The following is a 25,565-nucleotide window of genomic DNA, read 5'->3' as shown; positions in this document are numbered from 1 at the left end:
GAGTCTTTCTACAACATAACAAAGAAGGAAAAATCTAAGTTAGCTCTTGATTAACAAATATAGATTTGACCAACAGGGCTGGCATTAAAAAGTCTTTACCAACTGTAACTGATTAATTCAAAGATATTGGCTTCCCCGGCACTCTTCCCACTATAACAAACTCTTGCCCTGCATGATTTCTGATTATGGGTTTAGCCGAGCATACACCATGTAAATTATGGTATAAATTACGGTGTGTATGTGTGTGTGTGTGTGTGTGTGTGTGTGTGTGTGTGTGTGTGTGTGTGTGTGTGTGTGTGTGTGTGTATATATATATATATATATATATATATATATATATAAAGTAATTTCTCGGATTAATATTTTAACTAACCACAATTTAATTACTGATTCAGCAAAACAGACTGATTGCTTAACACAAAAATAGTTAAGCGTATTAAACAGATTACATGTAAGGAAACAAGAAGCATTCACAAAATAAAAAAAGGTAAAAATGTAGAGCTGACCCAGTTAAAAAAAAAAAAAAAAGTATACTATGTCGAACTTGGTTTATGCTTGTTGTGTAACTACGGGCTAATCAGACTTGCATTTTAAGGATTTTCATATGTATGTGCACCCAAATAACGTGCACAAGAAAAAACAATAGAAATCCAAAGAACTGTGTGTGCGTCTGGTGGAGGGTGCAAGGTTTGCAGCAGGGGAGTTTGTTGTAGACATTAAAAATTTCTGGCTACATTACCGACTCTGGCTGACAATATCACATTTACTATAATACTTTCACATTTAATAGCAGTTTTAAAGCTCATTAGATTTGAGCTGGAAAAATGCCATTACCTAGCCAGATTTACCATCAGGAAACTATAATGAATAATATACAAACCATTTGGGCTGTTGAAGGTAGTGAACAGTAAGTAAAATAGTCAAAATGATATCAGAAAGTAGTGTGTTTTATTCAAGATTATATAACCCCTAAATACATAGCAGGTGGCTAGAAATGGTTGACTATCAAAAATGAGGGTGGGTAGGACAGACAGTAACATTTTTTTGCTTAATGAATATTATATGAATTGAGGTCCTCTAGTGTTCTATTCCTCTTTATAATCATCGTATCCCGTCATGCTAGTGCAAAGATTTTCCTTCCTCTTTCTTCTGCTTTATATTATTTTTTGAATATCCACATTGCCCACTTTCTTTCTTTTTTAGAAAAGATATAAGTGAAGTGAAAACAACAGATATGCAAGTTCTCACCATATCAATGGATTTTCAGCACTTCCTTCTGTACTGGGTAACAGCGGGGTTTTCCTTAATAAAGAGCTTTAAGAAGAAGCCAGTGGCAAGGTGACGGATTGGTGTGAATGGACTTAGAGGATATTGCTTTCTCAGAGAGTGACCAGCGTGAAGTATACTCACAAATCTGTTGTATTTTACTTTTTGTGGGAGGCATCTGTGTTAGGTAAGTGCTGAAAAGAATCTCAAGCAGTGTCCACAAAAAGGAGACAGGCTGTAACAGGAACCATAGAAGGTAAATGAAGACAAGTCTTAAATGACTAAATTTTAAACCACTGAGGTGAAAGAGGGATCCCATCAGAAGTGCTTGGTAAAAGAGTGCACTAAAGACCAGGAGGCATAAGCAGAGATGCCTCTGTGGGGCAGTTGGTCTACTGTAAACACACTTATTTGACTTTACAGTAAAATAAATATACTTAAAATCATATAATATAGTCTTCTGATGAACAATAGAAATTCTTTGGATTCATCGGGAAAAACACATGGTCAAATAACTAACAACACATACTCATGAAGAAAATATGTTACTGACTAGAAGTATGTCATTATCTAGAAGAAATCCGTATAGTGAAAGTTAATGAGTTTTACATATGGGATCCTTGTACCACTTGCCGAAATTACCTATGGTGACACAAGATGATTATCGGCCTTCATTAGGAAAGAAAACACTATTAGAAGAATTTCCAGACCACCATAGCTTTGCCATGTAATCATTTACTACTACAGTGAACCTTTCTGAAGTAAGATTCGCTGTTATACCCGACCTTCTGAATTACTAAGCAGAAAACTAGAATTTTATCCTATCATAAAGATAGACTTTAATTGTCCCATCACACTCTGGAAAAGCATCTGATGTATTAAAAATAAAATCTAACTTCCCATATTTTCCAGAAAAATAATTTATAAAAAGAAACTTCTAATTGAGGAGAAACTTTTTAAATAGGTATCTCATAGATAAACAAAAGGACAGAATATTTCTTAATCATTATTGCTTTCTCTTTATTGGGAAGCTCTGACCTCATCTAGGTCACATTTTATACCCACTGTCCTCATGATTAAAGGTTTCAGTGTTAAAAATAAAGACAAATCAGTTTCACACCTTCTGTGTGTCATTTAATGTTAGCAGTGACCACAAAGTCCATCCCCTTTTCTCCTGCTGGGACTAGTTGGCTTGTGGTTTTGCAAAGTGTTACTCTTAAATTCCTATTGGATAGTATTAATTCATCCTCTCCCTTTATATCTATATATCTATCTATGTATCAGTCTTTATATATATATATATATATATATATATATATATATATATATATATATATATATATATATATATATATATATATTTAATTTCCACCATCAAGCTATCTTCATAATCTACTACAAAAGCCTTGACAACATTTATTTCAACACCTATCTTGACTTTTCAACCATTTCCTCATATCTGCACCTAAAGGGCAAAAAAACGGTGGGGGGGTTCCTAGAATTCCTTTGCCTTAGTCAACTTCTTCCTCTACAGCTATGCTTGAATACCATTTGACCATGAGTGCAGCAATATAAAGTCCAATTTCTTAGTGAACCCATCAAATTATTCAAGTATACTGACCTGCAGTGTGACCCACTCCAATAATTTCCAAACCAATGAGCATGTCCTGTAGCATTGTTGTTATAGTCTCTTAGAATGATTTTTCTCAACATTAATGGCTGCCTAAATTAATTTTTGTGTAATAGGTTATGTGCATAATCTATAATCCCCTACAACCATAGTTTTGCTATTAATTTATATCCCTTTTCAACAAACTTCCTGTCCACCTAGTTCTGCAAAAGCATATGATTCCTTTTCTTCTAATTTCTTAAACAAAAACATTGCCACTTCCAGAACCTCCCTTCCTAATATAACACTGATGTTTTTTTTAAGAATCACCCCACTCCAAGCACAAAAGATTTTGTAAACGCAATATGCTTATTGGCCTTTCTCAGGGCTATCCCTTTTTTAATTCATTATTTACCATCTATACTTCTTTTTTAAATAATAGGAATGCCCCTTTTCAGTATGTTCCAAGTTATTTCAGCACACCCAATTTGTATTAAACTCTGCTTTAGGTCTGTACCTTCTTCCCGACTTAAATATTACAGTGATTGTTCTTGTAAACTTGTTTCCCCAGTCTCCATCCTTTCTTTTGTTTTATTCCACTACTATACCTTATCCACTTCATCTCTGTAGACCTTTCCTCTGTCTCTTTCTCATTCCTCCCTACTCACCTAAGCTACATTCTTCTTATAATCTCCTTCTCTCCATCCTTCTTCCTTCTATAACCATAATATGAGCACCATCTCTCATACTATGACATCTCTCAGTTTCCCCTCACTGGCTCTAATCACAGACTCTCTTATATCTCCTTAATATATCTTATTATAATTGTCTCAGGTCACATCTATCAAATACTTCTCTATGTAACAAATATGACTATTGAGTTTTTCCTCACATATTTTCTCCAGGTCATGTTGTTATTTTTCCTTTACTATGAAACATATGTTCAATATGTTATTCTCATTGCATTTTTTCACTTTTATGATTTGTAGTGTTACATGATACTTTGTGATTTAAAACGTCTGCATTTGATTTTTGAAATATTGTGATTGTGGACCTTTTCTCCCCAGGCTTCTACTGAAAATGGGCACTTTCTGGCCCAGTCTGACTTTCCCAGTAAACAAATATGAAATAAATAAATAAATTATTATTTCTGTCTGCCACCTGTTTTTCATCAATACCTTTAATAGTTGCACTGTAAATTTCTAAGTCAACCCATACTCCAGGAATGATCTAGAATAGTCTTCATATAATTTTCTAAAAAAATAAATAAATAAATAAAATAATAATTTATAGCTAGAGACCTCTAATTCAGGAGGAACTTTAGAAATTGATAAAAGAAACAGAAACAAAATGTGTTTAGGCCACCATTATAGTTATGATTTCTAGTTTATGACCCTGTTTGGCTATGGAAACTTCTTTTTGAATTTATGTTCAAGCAATTGTATATCTGTTGTATAATATCTTGTTTAATTGTTTCTCAATATTCTAACCACTGTATGCTGCATCAGTTGTAAAACTCTGATTTTTACTCATTTTATATGTTCTATGCTCTTTGTACAAAATAGCTATGTTTATATAATTTTTTTATTATTTTTATTATTTTTTTTATAATTTTTTACTATGTATCTGCAGCTTTTCTCCCCAGGCCTCCACTAAAAATGGTCACCTTCTGTCCAGTCGGACTAATCCAGTAAAGAAGAAAAAACACCTTGATCAACTAGTATGATACAAAAGGCAACCACAGGAATTCCATCAACAAGTGTAATAAAATTGAGCGCTTTCATCCGCCAAATGGCTGGACTTCTTCAGAATAAAGAAACACATTACACAGTCAGCTAAATACCCAGAAAACCCACCCTAATAAATTAATTAACACATGAAAAATGAATTAATATAACACTAAAAAAATAAATACACAAAAATACATAAATACAAAATGATATAGAAAAATACAAGAACTGTGCTGATATGGTAAAAAAAATATGTAAAAAACATATATAAAAGGCAGATAGCAGCAGGAAAGTATGTACTTATATGGCTAGCATGGATCTGAGCTTAAAAAAGCTAACATTGGAAATGACATCGTTCAGACCCAGGGATCGTCCAGCATTGCATCTGAGTTGCCACTTAAGCTTCAAATATTCAAGGAAAATATCACGGGGACCACTTCTAGGATCAAACTCAACCCTATCAATGACAGAAAACTTGAAACAATGAGTTGGAAAATTCTTAAGATGTCTGTAAAGAGCATTCTGCTCATCCTTTTTACTGATGTCATAATTATGTTGGTAAAATCCTGTACCTGAATTGTCTAATAGTTTTGCCAATATAAAAACTTGTACAACACTGGCAAAGGGCCACATAAATAATACCCTTACTGTCACAACTGAATTTCTTTTTATGCCTGATGTTACCATGCCCATGTATAAAACATTCCATGCCCTCAAAAATAAATTTGCATTGGGAACAATGACCACATTTGTTCATTTTCCCAATGATGGGCTTGGAAGAAATTATTTCACTCATCGTTTTTAAACAAGTGTCTTTCTGATAAACAATAACAGGCCGATCACCCACTTTGTTAAAAACTTCCAAATCACATCTAAAAATCTCCCAAAATGTTGTGGTGATATGCTTGATTTCCCTAAATTGCAAATAGAATGGTAGAATCATCGCCTTGCTATAAGACACATTGGGAAGAATTAGAGATAGAATCCATGGTGTTAACAAACTTTTATTTTTTGTATTTTGTATTACTTTATTGCCTTTCTATAATTTGAATATTGTGATTCGTTTTCTTTGCCTTGTGTTTTACTTGCATTCTGCTTTAACAGCATATTAAAACTTCAAAATAGACCACAGCTCTGTCTCTTCTGCGTCAGGCAGAAATTAGAACTGAGTCAGGCAGAAATTAGAACTGATTAATTAAGGACTCATTCATAAGATAGAAGAGGTCACTTAAGGTTAATCATTTGTTAACTGGGGGGGTGGAGCTAGGAACTAAACCTTCTATTTAAGGGGTAAAATAAAACATTTCAGAGCTTTACCAGAAAGGCTTATCCAGACTCTGCTACACTTTGCTGTGAAGGAAAGGTTAGTTTGCTTTTATTTTCTATATTTTGTATTACTTTATTGCCTTTCTATATTTTGAATACTGTATTTTGTTTTCTTTACCTTGTGTTTTACTTGCATTCTGCTTTAACAGCATATTAAAACTTTAAAAGAGACCACAGCTCTCTCTCTCTTCTGAGTCAGGCAGAAATGTTTTTCCCACCCTCCCATCCAGTTACAGTTGTCTTGTTAAATACCACTGTCTTTCTAGTTGCCTGCCTCTTATGTTAATCTGACCATATATCTCATTTCCTCTCTACTTTCACTGGCTTGTGTGAGTAATCACAAAATCATCATTTTTGAAATCCCTCCCCTTCAACTATTTAAATTTATTGGCCATCCTACTGTATTCCATAGTACCAGAATACAAAAGTGGCCACCCCTTTCAATCCATCTTGCTGTTTTAAAAAATAGTAACTCTCCACTAAACCTTAACTTTTTAAACAGGTAAAACTTAAGTTACCTACTTTCACATCTAACTTCTCTAGTGCACACTGCAGTGTGCATTTTTTTCATCTTACCTTTATGCATCCCTGTGACTAGCAGTTGCTCTAATACCTGCTGGAAAGCACTAGGAAGCCTTAAACTGATACAAGCACTCAACTCTCCTTGTTAATTAGGAGAAATTAATAGTAGGCACTAAACAGCCTATAATTGCAAAGTACCTTGCTAAGGTAAGGGAAAACAACTCCTGTACTTTACAAAAAAAAAAGCACCAAACCAGGCATGTCCAAGGTTCAGCTTCCAGTGATTTATCCTGTCCATCTGGTGAATCTGGGCATACTGGGAAAATGCAGCAATTGCCTCATGTACACAGACAACCCTCTCCTCCTACCACCCAACACTACAAACTGTGAGAGATGGACTTACATAGCCAAAGTGGAAGCAAAGCTCTTTCCACCCAAGATTGTGCTAGACAGTCAAGAGGAGAAGGTTAACACCCACACTACACCTCAAGAAACACATAGCTCCTCTAAACCCACACCACCAACACCCACATATAGCAACAGTAAATCCACATATGCAGAGGCCCTTAACTGTAACCTGCCCAAGCAACAAGGACCTCTGAAGCTGAAACGCAAACAAACAAACACCAATCACAACCAAAGTGTCACATAGTTCACAACACCAGTGTGCCACCCAGCAACAGCACCTAAGGCAAGACAACGTACCTAACACTTTAGTCATAGGTGACTCTATAGTCTGGCACACTGATGTCCCACTCACCAGGTTGAACAAGGAGAAAATTACAGTCAGCTGCCTGTTGGGTGCCAGGATCCACCACATAAAGCATGCACTCAAGTCACGCCACAACAAGTACAAATATGACAATGTCATTGTCCATGTTGGAGTGAATGACCTGAGACGTACCTCCCTGGACTACATGAAAAGAGACATGGAAGAGCTCTCGGATCATGTGGCCCAGGAAGGTATGACCCTAGCCCTGAGCAGCATCCTGCCTTCGCCCAGAATGATACCACAATATAAGGACAAAATGATTGACTTCAACAATTGGCTAAGCTTCTGGTGTCATTCAAAGGGGATTCAGTATCTGTCTGCCTGGGACGACATGATCGACAGACCACGATGCTTTGCCAGAGATGGTCTGCACCTGTCGCCCCTGGGATTCAGGTTACTGGCTAAGGCTCTTGCCCCCCCTATAGTGCCTTTTTTAGGCAAAGTTCAAAGGACAAAACCACCACCGTAACAGGTACAAGCATGCAAAATTTGAAGGTAATGCTACTCAATGCTAGAAGTCTAAACATCAAAATGCACTCCCTTGAGGCACTCCTAAACATGGAGAACATCAGTATCTGTGCAGTAACTGAGACCTGGTTTAAGACTCCAGACAGCACCCCTGCAATACCAGGCTACAACTCTTACCACACTTTTCGGCCACCAAACCAGGACCGAAACACTAAAGGTGGAGGAGTGTCAATATTCACCAAGGATATTCACACCACCAGGCTAGTTGCCCAACACAATGCATCTGAAATTCTCCAGGTGCAACTAACACTAGGTAAGCCCTAACATTTTTGGGACAGCTACACAACAAAAGAGCTTCAACAACATGGATATTCCATCTTTACAGAAAGAAACTTTTTATCGGCTTGGTTTACTACTACAAGTCAGCTTTCTGGATACAAGGTTGCCTGTTTACATCTTTCAACAGTTTTTCTTTTTGGCTACTTGTTTTGTCAGCTCTCATGGATACAGGCACTCCTGATAGTCCGGCAAGCCCTAACATTTTTGGGGCAGCTACACAACAAAAGAGCTTCAACAACATGGATATTCCATCTTTACAGAAACAAACTTCTTATCGGCTTGGTTTACTACTACAAGTCAGCTTTCTGGATACAAGGTTGCCTGTTTACATCTTTCAACAGTTTTTCTTTTTGGCTACTTGTTTTGTCAGCTCTCATGGATACAGGCACTCCTGATAGTCCGGCAAGCCCTAACATTTTTGGGACAGCTACACAACAAAAGAGCTTCAACAACATGGATATTCCATCTTTACAGAAATAAACTTTTTATCGGCTTGGTTTACTACTACAAGTCAGCTTTCTGGATACAAGGTTGCCTGTTTACATCTTTCAACAGTTTTTCTTTTTGGCTACTTGTTTTGTCAGCTCTCATGGATGCAGGCACTCCTGATAGTCCGGCAAGCCCTAACATTTTTGGGACAGCTACACAACAAAAGAGCTTCAACAACATGGATATTCCATCTTTACAGAAAGAAACTTTTTATCGGCTTGGTTTACTACTACAAGTCAGCTTTCTGGATACAAGGTTGCCTGTTTACACCTTTCAACAGTTTTTCTTTTTGGCTACTTGTTTTGTCAGCTCTCATGGATACAGGCACTCCTGATAGTCTGGCAAGCCCTAACATTTTTGGGACAGCTACACAACAAAAGAGCTTCAACAACATGGATATTCCATCTTTACAGAAAGAAACTTTTTATCGGCTTGGTTTACTACTACAAGTCAGCTTTCTGGATACAAGGTTGCCTGTTTACATCTTTCAACAGTTTTTCTTTTTGGCTACTTGTTTTGTCAGCTCTCATGGATACAGGCACTCCTGATAGTCCGGCAAGCCCTAACATTTTTGGGACAGCTACACAACAAAAGAGCTTCAACAACATGGATATTCCATCTTTACAGAAAGAAACTTTTTATCCGCTTGGTTTATCACTACAAGTCAGCTTTCTGGATACAAGGTTGCCTGTCTACATCTTTCAACAGTTTTTTCTTTTTGACTACTTGTTTTGTCAGTTCTTATGGATACAGGCACTCCTGATAGTCCGGCAAGCCCTAACATTTTTGGGACAGCTACACAACAAAAGAGCTTCAACAACATGGATATTCCATCTTTACAGAAATAAACTTTTTATCGGCTTGGTTTACTACTACAAGTCAGCTTTCTGGATACAAGGTTGCCTGTTTACATCTTTCAACAGTTTTTCTTTTTGGCTACTTGTTTTGTCACCACTGTCTTTCTAGTTGCCTGCCTCTTATGTTAATCTGACCATATATCTCATTTCCTCTCTACTTTCACTGGCTTGTGTGAGTAATCACAAAATCATCATTTTTGAAATCCCTCCCCTTCAACTATTTAAATTTATTGGCCATCCTACTGTATTCCATAGTACCAGAATACAAAAGTGGCCACCCCTTTCAATCCATCTTGCTGTTTTAAAAATAGTAACTCTCCACTAAACCTTAACTTTTTAAACAGGTAAAACTTAAGTTACCTACTTTCACATCTAACTTCTCTAGTGCACACTGCAGTGTGCATTTTTTTTTCATCTTACCTTTATGCATCCCTGTGACTAGCAGTTGCTCTAATACCTGCTGGAAAGCACTAGGAAGCCTTAAACTGATACAAACACTCAACTCTCCTTGTTAATTAGGAGAAATTAATAGTAGGCACTAAACAGCCTATAATTGCAAAGTACCTTGCTAAGGTAAGGGGAAAACAACTCCTGTACTTTACAAAAAAAAAAGCACCAAACCAGGCATGTCCAAGGTTCAGCTTCCGGTGATTTATCCTGTCCATCTGGTGAATCTGGGCATACTGGGAAAATGCAGCAATTGCCTCATGTACACAGACAACCCTCTCCTCCTACCACCCAACACTACAAACTGTGAGAGATGCACCTACATAGCCAAAGTGGAAGCAAAGCTCTTTCCACCCAAGATTGTGCTTGACAGTCAAGAGGAGAAGGTTAACACCCACACTACACCTCAAGAAACACATAGCCCCTCTAAACCCACACCACCAACACCCACATATAGCAACAGTAAATCCACATATGCAGAGGCCCTTAACTGTAACCCGCCCAAGCAACAAGGACCTCTGAAGCTGAAATGCAAACAAACAAACACCAATCACAAAGTGTCACATAGTTCACAACACCAGTGTGCCACCCAGCAACAGCACCTAAGGCAAGACAACGTACCTAACACTTTAGTCATAGGTGACTCTATAGTCTGGCACACTGATGTCCCACTCACCAGGTTGAACAAGGAGAAAATTACAGTCAGCTGCCTGTTGGGTGCCAGGATCCACCACATAAAGCATACACTCAAGTCACTCCATAACAAGTGCAAATATGACAATGTCATTGTCCATGTTGGAGTGAATGACCTGAGACGTACCTCCCTGGACTACATGAAAAGAGACATGGAAGAGCTCTCGGATCATGTGGCCCAGGAAGGTATGACCCTAGCCCTGAGCAGCATCCTGCCTTCGCCCAGAATGATACCACAATATAAGGACAAAATGATTGACTTCAACAATTGGCTAAGCTTCTGGTGTCATTCAAAGGGGATTCAGTATCTGTCTGCCTGGGACGACATGATCGACAGACCACGATGCTTTGCCAGAGATGGTCTGCACCTGTCGCCCCTGGGATTCAGGTTACTAGCTAAGGCTCTTGCCACCCCTATAGTGCCTTTTTTTATCAAAGTTCAAAGGACAAAACCACCACCGTAACAGATACAAGCATGCAAAATTTGAAGGTAATGCTACTCAATGCTAGAAGTCTAAACATCAAAATGCACTCCCTCGAGGCACTCCTAAACATGGAGAACATCAGTATCTGTGCAGTAACTGAGACCTGGTTTAAGACTCCAGACAGCACCCCTGCAATACCAGGCTACAACTCTTACCACACTTTTCGGCCACCAAACCAGGACTGAAACACTAAAGGTGGAGGAGTGTCAATATTCACCAAGGATATTCACACCACCAGGCTAGTTGCCCAACACAATGCATCTGAAATTCTCCAGGTGCAACTAACACTAGGTAAGACTGCAATCCAAATTGTAGCTTGCTACAGATCCCCCACCATACCCCAAGATTCTCACTACACCTTTCTAAACATACTGGAAAGTATTAAGATAGAACCAAACACCCTAATACTGGGTGATTTTAACTACCCTGCCATTAACTGGGAAAACTACTCATGTGCCAACACCTTTGCTCAACGGTTCTTGGAATTCATAAATTCCAATGCCCTGGATCAACTAATCCATAGTCCCACCAGGGGCTCCAATATCCTAGACCTGGTCATTACCAACATGGGAAATCGATGCTCCACACCTATGGTCACCACCTCGTTAGTCAGGTCTGACCATAAGCTAATCACCCTTAACATCCACATCCCACCCCCACCTCCCAGTAAGGAAACCTCCATAAAAAACTTCTCCAAAGCCAACTTCATGCTACTCAAGTCAGAAGTGACAAACTTCATGACACCCATGCAGACGGGAACTGAAAGTTCAACTGCTGAATCCTACACTAAGGCACTGTACGAGCACATCCACTCATGCATGAATCGTGCCATCCCAAATAGAACTAAGATGCTCTCATCCAAAAAAAAGGAAGCCAATCTGGTGGTCCCCTGCCATAAACAAACTTTACAACAAAAGAAAAAAACTGTTACAGAAAAGAGGAAAATCCCAGGATGCAAAAAACACCCTTACCAGCCTCAGTAAGAAACTGAAATCCCTCATAAAATCCTCCAAAGCTAGTTACGAAAATAAAATTGCCAAAGATTCCAAAGACAACCACAAGGCATTCTATAACTATGTCAAGAATCTAAATGGCAATGCTCAGATCTGCTCTGTGCTAAGACAGAATGGCATTAAATATACTGATCTCAAGGATATTGCCAATATCCTGGCAGATCGATACAGTGCCAACTTCACCCCCTCTCACCCCCTAAATGGCCCATCTCAATACCGGAAGATTGCCAAATTCCAGTAATAACGGCCACACAGGTAAAAAACGCACTCTTCAAAGCTAAGAATACTGCATCCATGGGACCAGATGACATCCCAGGCTGTGTACTACATGAACTACAATATGAACTGGCACCTCACCTAAGTGTCATGTTTAATCATAGCCTCACCTCAGGTTTTGTGCTCACTGAGTGGTGCAGAGCTACAGTTATCCCACTCCACAAGGGGGTCTCCACCTTAGATCCCGGAAACTACCATCCCATCAGTCTGACAAGCCTTATCTGCAAGGCCATGGAGCGTATTATCATGGAACTTATAAACAAAGACATTGGCAACCTTCAAACACTGGACCCCACCCAGTTTGGGTTCGTGAAGGGCCGATCTTGTCTCCTGAACCTGATTGACGTCTTCGAATCAGTCTTCAGAGCCATGGACAAGGGTAAGGTGGTTCACACAGCCTATCTAGACCTTGCCAAGGCCTTTGACACCATCCCCCACTCTGGAATCATAGATAAACTTACTAAGCTGGGCATTAATCCCTACGTCACCCAATGGGTTGCTAACTGGCTTACTGATAGAACCCACACTGCAAAAGTAGCCGACTCCAAATCCAGCTCCAGACAAGTGACAAGTGGAGTACCTCAGGGTTCAGTCCTGGGACCGCTCTTGTTTGGCATCTAGTTCTCTGAAGTACAGGTCAACACTAAGGGACTCTGGCTAACAAAGTTTGCAGATGACTGCAAACTGGGAGCCATTATTGAATCCCCAAATGATGTGGATCCTCTACAAAAGGGCCTTACAGAAACAGATGCTTGGTGCCAGAGCCATGGGCTCAAGCTCAATGCCAAGAAATGTATATTTATCCCCTTTGGGGAAAAAACATGTATCCGTGAATTACCATATAGGTGGGAGTACACTAAACACTGAAAGTGTGATAAGATACTTAGGGACACAGGTGGACAGTGGTCTCACCTTCTATAACCACATCACCACAACAGTCAGGAAATCCTTCTATGTGGCACACCTCATCACTAAGGGCTTTTCATCCAGAAAAAAGGAGGTCATTGTCCCACTGTACTCATCCCTCATTAGACCCATTATAGAATACAATGCCCTGTTTGGTATGTACCTCTCAAGACATCTGCAACAACTGGAAAGGCCGCAGAAATACCTCACTAAAAGAATCACAGGCCTAAAGCAGATGCCCTACGCTGACCGCCTTAAAAAACTCCAGCTATACTCTGTCGCATATCGTCTACTCAGAGGTGATCTCTGCTTAACATACAAGGCCATGTCAAACCCAGAGCTGTTAGACATGCTACACTTAAAGAAACCCAATTCCTCAGAGCCACACACTCCAGGGATCTAAACCTTGTCATCACAATAAGCAAAACATGCTGGAGGGATAGGTTCCTGACCCAGAGACTCCCCAGACTCTGGATTAGATTGCCCATACATGTCAAGCAGAGTGCCTCTTTGGCCCCCTTCAAAAGGAACCTTGACAATTGGATGGGAGAAAGGAAATTCACCCCGGGGATCACGTCAGTCGCCCTGCTAGACAGGGGTCCAGGGAAGTAAATAGTGTGGGAAGAAATAGCCAGGGAATTGTTATGGCTAGGCTTCTATAGGCCCTAGGGCTGATAGCCTAGTACCAACCTATGAACCTATGAACTAGTGAATTGCCCAAAAGGGGAGTATAAAACCCATTCAACCTCTTCCTCTTGACTTCCATAAAAATTTCTGTTAAGAAGTCTTGTGGATAACCCCTCCTTATAAACATATCCAATAACCTGCTACATTCAACAAGAAATTGTGTTTCTTGACTGACCATCCCTGCCAACCTAACACATTGGCCTTTGACAATGGCCTTCTTTTGATGCATAGGATGCCAGCTCTGGAAATGCAAATAGGAATTGGAATGAGTGGGCTTCCTAAATAGTGTGGATTCAAACCTATGGGATTCCCTGTTCTTAGACAATGTGGCATCAAGGAAATTGACCAGTACAGCATCAACCGACATGGTGAATCGTAAAAAATCCGTAGATGTATTGATAAATTCAAAAAAGTCATCGTCTTTCCCTGCTGTCATGCCAAAAAATACTAATATCATCAATAAAGCATTTATATAAACACCAGCTGTCCTTAAAATCAGATGTAAAAACAAAATTGTTTCCCAAAAGGCCATGACGGTGTTTGCAAATACTGGTGCACACGCAGCACCCATGGCAACTCCATGGGTCTACTTGAATAAATGGCCCTCAAAACTGATGAAATTATTTTGCAACACAATTTCCATCAAACTGCTCAAAACCAAACTTTTGTCATGCCCTAATTCAGAATGTAAAGCAAAAAACTGAAAAAAACAGTCAATTCCAACCTCATGTGGAATGCTGGAATACAAATCTTTCAATATCAATACATACAAAAAGAATTTCATCCCTGTAAATACTGTCATTAACATTAGATAAGAAATCCCACGAGTCTCTCAACAAGGTAGAATAATTGTTAAACACATTTTTAGTCTCATGGTCAATGTACTGTCATTGATAGTGTTGAGTTTGATCTTAGAGGTGGTCCCTGAGATATTTTCCTTGAATATTTGGAGCTAAAGTGACAGCTCAAATGCAATGTTGGACGATTCCTGGGACTGAACAATGTAATTTCCATTGTTAGCTTTCTTAAGCTCAGATCCATGCTAGCCATATAAGTATATACTTTCTTGCGGCTATCTGCCTTTATATATGTTTTTTACATATGCTTTTTACATGTTTTTTTTACCATATCAGCACAGTTCTTGTATTTTTCTACATCATTTTGTTCATAGGTTCATAGGTTAGTACTAGGCTAACTGCCCTTGCGAGCCATTTTAAACCTAGCCAATTATCCCTTGTGAGACTCAAACCCTGTACCTTGTGTTTGTAAGGCAAACACCTTAACCATTAGGCCACCCTCCCAAATGATTCTACCTTGTTGAGAGACTCATGGGATTTCTTATCTAATGTTAATGACAGTATTTACAGGGATGAAATTCTTTTTGTATGTATTTATGTATTTATGTATTTATTTATTAATTCATTTTTTTATGTGTTAATTTATTAGGGTGGGTTTTCTGGGTATTTAGCTGACTGTGTAGTGTGTTTCTTTATTCTGAAGAAGTCTAGCCATTTGGCGGATGAAAGTGCTCACTTTTATTAAAAGTGTTGGTGGAATTCCTGTGGTTGGCTTTTGTGTCATACTAGTCCAGTAAACAAATGGAAAATAAAAAAAGGACAGGACACCTGCTTTGTGTATTTCATGTAGTAATCCCACTCTGTATTTTCAAATTCCTGTGTTTCCTTACTTTCTTATTTATTGCTGCCTTCAAGATCTTAATTTACATTTGACTATATGTCCATACATGGCATTTATATTCTTCAGATTATGGCAGTATAACCTATTACTCAGGCAGTTTTTAAATTTTCTTTTATTAATTCATCTCTAGCGAATTAACACTTTATGTCGAGCAGCTGACAAGAACTACATCTCATCTTGTTTTGAAAAGACATTATTTCTTTACCATTCTGAACTTGTACTGGAAAGGCATTTCAGTGCCATTCTGAAGCTGAATTTGTAAAGGAAAGACATTTCTCTAGCATTATACTTGTACACACACACACACACACATATATATATATATATATATATATATATATATATATATATATATATGTATGTATATATATATATATATATATATATATATATTATATATATATATATATATATATATATATATATATATATATTATATATATATATATATATATATATATATATATATATATATATATATATATATATATATATATATATATATATATATATATATATATATATATATATATATATATATATATATATATTATATATATATATATATATATATATATATAATATATTATATATATATATATATATATAATATATTATATATATATATATATATATATATATATATATATATTATATATATATATATATATATATATATATATATATATATATATATATATATAAAATATGTACAGTTTAGCCTAGATCAACCTATAATCTTCAGCTACCATCTAGTGGTCAACTGAAGAACTGCAGCTCACTGATTACAGTGAAATCTGAAGGTACATTGATACAATGTTAATGATAAAATGAAAATCCAATTCATGAGTTGAACGTCCAAGAAATAATAGTAATAATTGTTTGGTGTTATATGTAAAACAACCAAACTAATTCTAAGCACAGAACACAGAATAAAGTAAGCTGGCAGTTTTCCAGGTAGTAAAAGTTAGAAGAAATATACGTAATGGTGAATTAATGTGTTGGTCTAATTTGCAAGTTTCCAGGAAATATTATGTTTTTCAAGGACTATAATGGAAGTTCCAAGAAACATTATAATTTTTCAATCACTATTTCCTAAATATTATCATAGTTCCCAAAAATGGAAAAACCCTATTCTTTAATTATTATCCGATATACAAGTCTGAAAGTGATTTACAAGTGACTGTCCCTAACAAACCTGCATCCTGCATCAGTTGTGAAAATGTAACTTATTACGCACAAAATGCTTTAACTGCATTTTTATCAGTATGTTTTTAATCTCCTTCCCTGTATGTTTGATTCCAGACAGCAACTATGTAATATCATCAAAACATTTCCACCACAGCCCCCTTCCCAGAATGCTAAATGCCATGTTGCCTACAATGGGATGACTGTAAACCTACTGACACTCTAGTTGGGGTGGCAGGTGGGCAAGTTATATGTGTGTGTATGAACACATATGTGGTTCTTCTTTCTGTGTGTTCAAGCAACTATGTTGGAGACTCCTGTGCACACAGTCACGGACACTGTATGGGCCAGTGAAAGGTACATGAACACAATAATCACTGTATGCCTTGTCGCTGTTAAGGCTACTTATATTAATTCTTTTGGCCTCTCGTCAGAATGAGATAACTTCATGTCACTCCTCCTTGCTGATTTCCTACTAATGGGGAATGCTGTTCAAACCTTTGTTACCAGGCACTTACTCATAAGAAAAACTTCTTCACTAGTGTATCAGGTTTAATAGCAATCATGTAGTGCATGGAACACCTCAATTATGCTCTAAAACAGGAATAAAATATAAATTTGTTAAGGACATCCCTAGAGTGACACCTGAACTTAAGAGCACTTAGGGGGTGCTTAACAAAAGCTTGTGATGGACACCTAAGCACTGTTATGACTGTGTCTCATTCTGAGACTAGCAGCAGACAGTGCTGACCAGAAAAGAACACAGGAAAAGGTGTAACAACATCTAAAAGCTTTTAGAACTTCATCTACCCCACTTGTAAACAAAAAGTGTGGCAGCACAAAGAATCAAATAGCTTTTAAAGCTGCTAGTTCTCCACAGGGGCAGCTTGTTTCTGACTGCAGTCCATCATACAGCACTAAGTGTTTTACCAGCTTTCAAAGGCTTTGTAGGTCAGTAAAACACTTCACACTGGTACACTTTTTCCAGTAATTGCTGGTACATGATTCATAGTTTCATAGGTATATACTACTTTAACGACGACCAGATCCTTTATAAGTAAACTTAAAACAGCACACCACTGAATACACCAGATGAATGCTGCCTGTCACCCAATTTAAAAAGCACTTAGAAGTAAAATCAAGTTGGAGGTTGCAGGAGCAAAACAGGTCCAAAAAATGAAGAGTATCCCAAGACCAACTATGTAAAAAGAATGAGTATTTATTTAAAGATGAGCGCTTTCACTGTTAACACAGCTTCTTCAGATCTAAGTTAAAATAAACAAAAACTTAAAATGGTTTCAATTCATTCATTTGATTTGTGATTTCAGGACATATATTTTGTATATTCAACTGGTTATTCATTACATGCATTCTTATTGTATTTACTTGTTTGACCACTAGAGGTGATCATACAATAGAACCAGTTTATGTTCTTTTCATTGTAATCACTTGTTTGACCACTAGAGAACTTAGCTCCCCCCCCCCTTTAACACTCACTTTTATTCATGATATTTCCTATGTAGGTTATATATATTTTTCATGTCATTTCATTTGGAAATGTAGTTGACTGGGATTTTCTGTATTTTTCAGGACAGGCATTGTTTGAGCATTTAACATCTATTTGATTTGTGATTTTATGGTATATCCAACTTGTTATTTATTCATTATATGTATCCTCATTGTAATTACTTGTTTGACCACTAGAGGTGATCATACAAAATAATCAGTTTATGTTTTCTTCATTGTAATTACTTGTTTGACCACTAGAGGTGATCGTATAAAAGAACCATTTTAAGTTTTTGTTTATTTTAACTTAGATCTGAAGAAGCTGTGTTAACAGTGAAAGCGCTCATCTTTAAATAAATACTCATTCTTTTTACATAGTTGGTCTTGGGATACTCTTCATTTTTTGGACCTGTTTTGCTCCTGCAACCTCCAACTTGATTTTAGATCCTTTATAAGCCTAGCCATGCAACCCAAACCAATTGTGTATCTATGAATTATGGGCATTTATTAGGAGGGGATATGTTAGTTAGGAAGTTTCTAGAGGCTATGTGGGGTGATGTGTTAGTTTGGGTATTACTGTCTGCCTATGTCTATCAGAGATATGGAGGACAGACCCAGGGTGAATTTCCAAATTCCCATCTCTTTGTCATGGTTGATTTTAAACAGGATTAGGCATGGACTCCTCTTCACATGGATGGGGAGCCTGTTCCACAGCATGGGGGTCAAATGAGACACATATCTATCTCTCCAACTTCATTTATTTATGTCACAAGCAAAATTTAAATCATTGTATCCAGTGGCTCTAATGCTGTTTGTTTTGTGGATGTGCAAAAGGTTAAATAGAGCAGGATCTGAGGATGCCTTGTATGCCAGGCATAAACTAATCCTCAGTATCCAGTAGGAGGCTAAATATGAAGATAGATCTTTAAGGTGATTTGTATAGGACAATGTGTTTATACCCTGGATTCTTCTGGTAAGGAACCTTTTTGGGTGTTCTGTTGTTGTATATGTCTGGTCAGGTATATGCCAAAGGGGGCATTATACTCAATGATGGGTCTGACAAGGGCCAAATAAAGTGGCACTATGACTTCCTTGAACCTGGATGCCATGCTCTTACTTATAAGTTGGGTGACATAGAATGATAGTCTTACTACCTTGGCCATATGTTGGTCAAAGCCAGGTTACTGTCTATACATGTTCCCAGATCCATGACTACAAGGTCAATTCTTAGGGGTGTTTTATTGATGGAGTAATCAGCCTGGGTGAAGTATTAGATGAATTTCTCAGTCAGTAAATTCACTATGTCACTCTTCTCAGTGAAGGTGGTACCACTGACCACCATTTCAGCACACTAATGTGTGCTGTCTTTGAGGTTTCAGACATAGCTGTGGAAGGCCTTATGGTTATCTTTAGTCTGCAGGGCTATCTTGATTAGTGTTATAGGACTTAATTAGTCTACTTAGTTTCCTGTTTAGTTTAATTAGAGAGCTCCTATCATTATGGGAGTTGCTCTTCCTGATTTTAGCCATGACTTTTTCCCTTTTTTATATACCCTATTAAGATTAGAATTCCACCAGTGTGTTTGTTTTTAGAGTTTGTTTTCACTTAATACTAGTAGGTATAGCATCCTCTGTACAGCCATTTATGTGGTTGTACAGGGTCTCCGTGAACAATTACGCATAGGTCGCTGTGAACTTGGGGGTGGAAGGGGCACTGAATTTTGATAAACTATCGCTTAATAGGATGGTTGGCTTTGTGAATAGTTCCTAACTGTTAACACCTTTGGTGGTGTTACCGAGTTGACTTTTATTACAAAGGAGACAGCTTTGTGGTCTGACCTCACCAGTGAGGTCATGACGCTGGATTGGGGGGATCTCTCTCTTACTGGTTAGTACCAGGCCCAGTACGTTTGAACCTCTGGTGGGTGTGAACACTATCTGGTCAAGGGTATTTGTGTTAGGAATCATTTTGCCTGTGAGTATGAGGTAATATATGTTTCCCAGTCTATAGAGGGGTAGTTAAACTCTCCATTGAATAGGGCATTTGGTTTAATGGTGAATGTCTCTATTGGAGGGCTCTCTCCCTTACTGATTAGTACCAGGCCCAGTACTTTTGAACCTCTGGTGGGTGTGAACACTATCTCGTCAGGGATATTTGTGTTAGGAATCATTTTGCCTGTGAGTATGAGGTAATATATGTTTCCCAGTCTATAGAGGGGTCGTTAAACTCTCCAATGAATAGGGCATTTGGTTTAATGGTAAGTGTCTCTAGTAGGTCTATGTTTGAGCTATGGGATTCTGGGAACATACAGGGTGACCTATAGCTTGTCAGGATATGACATAAGACTGTGTATGGTGATTTGCATGTGGATAAATTCCATGGCATCATCTTATTTAACCAACCTAGAGTTCCACTTATTGCTATTATAGATTGAGATCCCTCCACCTTTTGACCCTGTCTGTGCAGCTGATGGACTAAATGTGTGCTAGGCCCTGAAGCCTTGCACTGCCACCTATGGATGTAAATATGTCTTGGTAACAGCACAGATGTCTATGTTCTCCAGAGTGAGGAAAGTTTGCAGGGTGTGGAGTTTCTGGTTTAGGCTCCTAGCACTAAGCAAACACATAATAAGCTGGATACGACTGCAGACCCAGTCATAATCCCCTATGTTAATATCCCCTCCTGCATACTACAAATAAGGAAGCGCAGAGAAAAGGAGTAATTTTTTATGATATTTGCACATCTCTGTCCTCACATTAAGGAAGGTAAGAATTAATAATCTAAATCATTAAAGTTCAGAACTTGTGATTAATTTTGTGCTTCATATTCTAACAATTTTAGCTCTGTTCCACAATAGTCTATACATTTACTATTAATTTACTGACCTCCATATAGGTTTAATTACCTTGTGTTTGCAGCAGTTGTTACATTTATAGCATCTGCTCATTCAGGTGGTAGCTGTAAAGGATCTACTGAATCAGTCCATTTATCAAGTTGTTAAGCAGATAACTAGATATATACATAGAGAGAAAAAGAGAGAAGTTTATTCTGATATAAAAAAATCTAGTATCAGCAACTTGCTTGTTTCTATATATAATCCTGAAACCAAAAAACTTATTGTGGTTTTAAACCTTCGACTCTAACATGCACAACATACCAAACAATTAACATTCTAAACCAGTCTGGCCATTATTACATAGGAGTAAAGTATTAGCTGTAAACAAGATGCTTCCTGTAGTCCAGAATTAAATTCCATTTGCTAATTCTGAGTTAGTAATTTATCCAAACAGTGCTCTTGAGTTGTGACTGAAAATAAACAGTTGTGTCCAGTGGGACTGCTCTTTAAGTAAATAAAAACTCCTGTTTACATTCAAACACCTTTTATCCCAAGCCATGTTTGCTTGTCATTGTTCTTTTTCCATGTCTTTCTACTTTCTTTAGCTGCTGTGGTATATTCTATTCCTCTTACATCAATTGCATGTAAGTTGTCTTCCTTTGAACCAAAATGTATATCCTTATTTTTAGGGCAGTTTTACAGTCTTCTGTCATCTCTGAATTCACACAGGCCTAATAAGACTTCTGGAACTCTCTCTGTGTTCCCCATTCTCATACCACTCTTCTTTACGTACCCTTCTCAATCCCTTTTGACCCCCCCCCACTTCTTAGGTTCATAGGTTCATAGGTAGGTACTAAGCTATCGGCCCTAGGGCCCATACAAGCCTAGCCAAAAAATGTACCCTGGCTTTTGCCACCCAAGAGAATTATTTTCCTGTGCCCCTGTCGAGCAGAGCCACAGAAGTGATCCCCGGGGTGAATTTCCCATTTCCCATCCAATCATCAAAAATTTTCTTGAAGAGTGCTAATGAGGAGCTCTTTTTGACATAGATAGGTAGTCTGTTCCAGAGTATGGGAAGTCTCTGGCCCATACAAGCCTAGCCAAAAAATATACCCTGGCTTTCGCCACCCAAGAAAATTATTTTCCTGTGCCCCTGTCAAGCAGAGCCACAGAAGTGATCCCTGGGGTGAATTTCCCATTTCCCATCCAATCATCAAGATTTGTCTTGAAGAGTGCTAATGAGGAGCTCTGTTTGACATAGATAGGTAGTCTGTTCCAGAGTATGGGAAGTATCTGGGACAGGAATCTATCCCTCCAGCATGTTCTGTTTATTGTGGTGACAAGGTTTAGGTCCCTAGAGCATGTAGCTCAGAGGGATTGGGATTTCTTTAAGTGGAGCATGTCCAACAGCTCTGGGTTTGACATAGCTTTGTATGTTAGGCAGAGATCGCCCCTGAGTAGGTGATATGCGATGGAGTAAAGCTGTAGTTTTTTGAGATGGTCTGCATAGGGCATCTGTTTGAGGCCAGTAATCCTCTTTGTGAGGTATTTTTGTGGCCTTTCTAGTTGTTGTAGATGTCTTGTGAGGTACATACCAAAAGGGGCGTTTTGGGTCTAATAATAATGGGTCTAATGAGTGATGAGTAGAGGAGACAATGACCTCTTTTTTTCTGGATGAGAATCCTTTTGTGATGAGATGAGCCATGTAGAAGGATTTCCTGACCACTGTGGCGATGTGATTATCAAAGGAGAGACTACTGTCCACCTGTGTCCCAAGGTCTCTTATCACATTTTTGGCATTAAGTAGACTACCAGCTATGTGGTAGTTCATGGGTACAGAGTTTTTACCAAAGGGGATGACAATACACTTTTTGGCATTGAGCTTCAGGCCATGGCTTTGACACCAGGTATCTGTCTCAGTGAGGCTCTTTTGTAGTTTGTGCACATCGTTAGGAGTTTCGATTATGGCTCCTAGTTTGCAGTCATCTGCAAACTTTGTTAGTCAAAGACCTTCCGTGTTGGCCTGCACCTCAGAGAAGTAGATACCAAACAGGAGAGGACCCAGGACTGAACCCTGTGGTACTCCACTTGTCACTAGTCTGATGTCGGATTTGGAATCCGCTACTTTCACAGTGTGGGTTCTTTCCGTGAGCCAGTTGGCAACCCATCTTGTGACATAGGGATTTATACCTAGTTTAGTGAGCTTATCTATAATTCCAGAATGGGGGATGGTGTTGAAAGCCTTGGCGAGATCTAGATAAGCTGTGTGAACCATTTTACCCTCATCTATGGCTTTGGTGACTGCTTCAAAGAAGTCAATCAGGTTTAGGAGACATGATCTGCCTTTTACAAATCCAAACTGGGTAGGGTCCAGAGTTTGGAGATTACCAATGTCTTTGTTTATGAGTTCCACGATGATACGTTCCATGGCCTTGCAGACCAGGCTCGTCAGGCTAATGGGGCAGTAGTTCCTGGGGTCCGTCGTGGCTCCCCCTTTGTGGAGTGGGATAACTGTCACGGTGCGCCATTCAGTGGGTACAAAGCCTGAGGTGAGGCTATGATTGAACATGGTACTTAGGTAGGGTGCCAGTTCATTCTCTAGTTCATGTAGAACGCAGCCTGGGATATTGTCAGGTCCCATGGATGCTGTCTTCTTGGCTTTGGAGAGTGTGTTTTTTACCTGTGCAGCCGTGATTATAGGAACTTTGCATTCTTCCGGTATAGAGATGGGCCCTCTAGGGGGTGAGAGGGGGGGTAAAGTTAGCACTGAACCTATCTGCTAGGATGTTGGCAATATCAGTTGGTTCTGTATATTTAGTGCCATTGTGCTGTAACTCAGTTTTCATAACTAGCTTTGGAGGATTTTATGAGGGATCTCAGCTTCTTACTGAGGTTGACCAGGGAGTTCCTACAGTCATGGGATTTTACTTCTTTCTTCTGTTGTAGAGTTTGTTTATGGCAGAGGACCACCAGAATGGCTTCCTTTTTTTGGAGGATAACATCTTGGTTCTATTAGGGATAGCATGATCCATGCACTCGTGTAAGTGCTTATAAAGTGCATTTTTGTAGGATTTGGCAGTCATACCTCTATTGTCCATCTGCATGGGTGTCATGACGTTTGCCACTTCTGTCTTAAGAAGTGTAAAGTTGGCTTTGGAGAAGTTTTTTACGATGGTTTCCCTAATTGGGGGTGGGGGTGGGATGTGGATGTCTAGGCTGATTAGCTTGTGGTCGGATCTGACCAATGAGGAATTGACTTCTGGTGTGGAACACCTGTTTCCCATGTTGGTAATGACCAGGTCTAGGATATTGCTGCCCCTGGTGAGGGTGTGAATAAGTTGATCCAAGGCATTGGAATTTAGGAATTCTATAAATCGTTGAGCAAAAGAGTTGGTACACGAGTAGTTTTCCCAGTTAATGGTGGGGTAGTTGAAATCACCCATTATTAGGGTGTTGGGTTGTACCCTAATACTTTCCAGTGTATCAAGAAATGAGGAGTGTGAATCCTGGGGCATGATGGGGGGTCTGTAGCAAGCTACAATTTGGATTGCAGTCTTGCCCAGAGTTAGTTGCACTTGGATAATCTCAGATGCATTATGCTGTGCAACTAGCCTGGAGGTGTGGATATCCTTAATGAATATGGACATGCCTCCGCTTTTAGTGCTTCTTTCTGGGTTAGGTGGCCGAAAGGTGTGGTATGAATTGAAGCCTGGTAATGTAGGGGTGCTCACTGGAGCTTTGAACCAGGTCTCTGTCACTGCACAGATATCAATGTTCTCAATTTTAAGGAGTGCCTCGAGTGAGTGCATTTTGAGGTTTAGACTTCTAGCATTGAGTAGCATTACCCTCAGATTTTGCTTGCTTGTACCTGTTACGGTGGTGAATTTGTCATTTGAACCTTGCCTAAAAAAGGCACTATAAGGGTGGCAAGAGCCTTAGCCAGTATCCAGAATCCTAAGGGTGACAGGTGCAGGCCATCTCTGGCAAAGCATCGTGGACTGTCGATCATGTCGTCCCAGGCAGACAAATACTGGATCCCCTTAGAATGACACCAGAAGCTTAGCCAATTGTTGAAGTCAATCATTTTGTCCTTGTACTGTGGTATCATTCTGGGTGATGGCAGGATGCCACTCAGGGCTAGGGTCATACCTACCTGGGACACAAGATCAGAGAGCTCCTCCATGTCTCTTTTTATGTAGTCCAGGGAGGTACGTCTCAGATCATTCACACCAACATGGACAATGACAGTGTCATATTTGTACTTATTGTGGAGTGACCTGAGTGCATGCATTATGTGGCGGATCCTGGCACCTGACAGGCAGCTGTCAGTAACTTTCTCCTTGTTTAGTCTAGTGAGTGGAACATCAGTGTGCCTGACTATAGAGTCATCTATGACTAGAGTGTTGGGTACGTTGTTATGCCTTATGGGCTGTGGTTGAGTGGCACACTGAG

The 25,565-nt window shown here is 38.8% G+C and overlaps 1 protein-coding gene across 1 annotated transcript in view; it reads left to right on the top strand.

The window, feature by feature from the left end:
- Window positions 1–25,565, top strand: part of LOC122816112 (myocardin-like) — a 573,216-nt gene that overhangs the window by 335,643 nt on the left and 212,008 nt on the right. The gene's annotated exons all lie outside the window — the stretch shown is intronic.

Source organism: Protopterus annectens, chromosome 1.part1, assembly GCF_019279795.1.
Source record: "Protopterus annectens isolate FY-2018-M chromosome 1.part1, PAN1.0, whole genome shotgun sequence".
NCBI lineage: Eukaryota > Metazoa > Chordata > Ceratodontiformes > Protopteridae > Protopterus > Protopterus annectens.
Note: the sequence above shows the minus strand (reverse complement) of the source record. Positions and strands in the feature narration are given on the sequence as shown.